This window comes from Echinococcus granulosus (genome assembly GCF_000524195.1).
Source record: "Echinococcus granulosus chromosome Unknown EG_S00013, whole genome shotgun sequence".
Lineage (NCBI taxonomy): Eukaryota > Metazoa > Platyhelminthes > Cestoda > Cyclophyllidea > Taeniidae > Echinococcus > Echinococcus granulosus.
In genome coordinates, this window is record NW_020170393.1 from 489597 (window position 1) to 491447 (window position 1851).

Genomic DNA, 1851 nt, shown 5'->3' on the forward strand with positions numbered 1-1851 from the left:
CTGATAAAATGGATTGACTTGCCGCAAAATCAAGGGCTGATTTATTGTTCGAGTGCGGCCCCAATTGTCCTTCATTTTTAACAATTCAACTACTGCTTAACAAATAAAGGCTCCAATTATAATTAGACTAAGGGTAGCCTATAATTAGCCTTATTTCAGAAAATAGTTAATCTGTAGACAACACGAATTTGCGCAACCAGTAGGCTGACAAACGAACACGTCACACGCGCATGACGCTGGTAGAGAGCGTGTTCATCTAAACGACCCCAGTGTATCAAACGTCAATCATGCAGAGGGATCATTACAACTGTGCGTATCGCGGATAGGTCAGAATCAGTACCCACCGCGACTCCTTTCAATCGCACAGGACTAGTCATTGCAGCAGTCCAGAATGAGGAGGAGGGAAGGGAAGAGGAATGCCTTTTCGGTCCTCAAAATTACTCAAATATCCTTTTCGTTTTCTTACTATCTGAAGTAACTGAGCATGAAATAACCCATGCCAAAGCCACGCTTATGGACGGTAATCAAACAAGCATTAAGTCGATCACGTCTATTAGTTCTGAACCAGGCGAAATACTACTTTAGTGCCAATGACAGTAGTATCGCATGTATTAAGAATGCCTCGGTTCAACCAAAGCACTTTACCCATTGTACAATGAACGCCATGATGGTAAGCTAGAGAGACAAACAACGAGGAATGAAATGCCTTGACAAAATGTTCAACCTCTTGAGCACGAACCACGATCCTGTCGATATTTACTTCAACAGAGTGGAGGCGCGTATCTCTCCGAATCAGTGATATTGGCAGAAAGGCTCACTTATCCGTTCAAAATGTGAAATTTCAACATTCGTGTGTTACACGGTTAGGAAGATTCTTTAGAACTTCTGTAATTTGAATGAGTGTCCCAGCAATTGAATCAAGAAGCGGTGAAGGCTCTTACTCAAAGCGAATCGCGGTCGATGTGCAGTCTCTAATGCCCCCAAAGATCGCCTGGGAGTGAAGCAAGGAGAAAGGTGTGACGTGAGGAGGTGTGTAGTTAGTCAATGCGACACCGCATGTGTGTGTTCAAGACGTCAACAATGACTCGTCTTCAATTGCCTCTCATGCAATCCCAAATTTGTTGAGTACAAATTTTTAATCTCCCTCCTTCTACCGCCCATTCCATATGATTATCCTTACCATCTTATGGAAATAATGAATAATCTAGAAATCATCAAGCCAAAAAATGGTGGTAAAATCAGTTTGTCTTAGTTGAAGGTATGGCTTAGAAGTAGGGACCATGATATTCCTTCGTACAATCATTACATCGGACAAGTAGGTATGTGGTGTCTCACGGGTTTCATAGCAAAGGTAGATTGGACGAATTTTCTACCTAAACCCAAGCATCCTCACAAAATTTAAAAGTGAATCAGCCTTTTTTTCGCACTTTTAATGCTGTTTCAGTGACGCAATGCCAAAAAAATGGCGATCTTTACCTGAACCTTTGATCCCAGCCATATCACTTCCAACTATTAGGCTTCAAATGGCACTACCATGTGATTGTGTGTCAGTATCACAAAGAAAGTGATTTTCCATGTTGCATCTTGGCTAATTTGAGTGTAGGACTGAAAATAAACTCTACTTTAAGGAGTCTGTTTCTGTGCAGATAAAAATGGGACATATAGTGCTGACTGAGCCGTTCACCTCAATTGGGAGGTGCCACAGTGATTCACTTCAAGTCCACGCACATCCCACTTTGGTAGCATCACGGACAGTAAGGATGCATATCTCCTATAATGAGTATCAGAGGGTGTTTCAAAGTGGTATCAGTTAGGGACTCACAGAAAGATTTTGTAAAAAGTGAAGCGGCA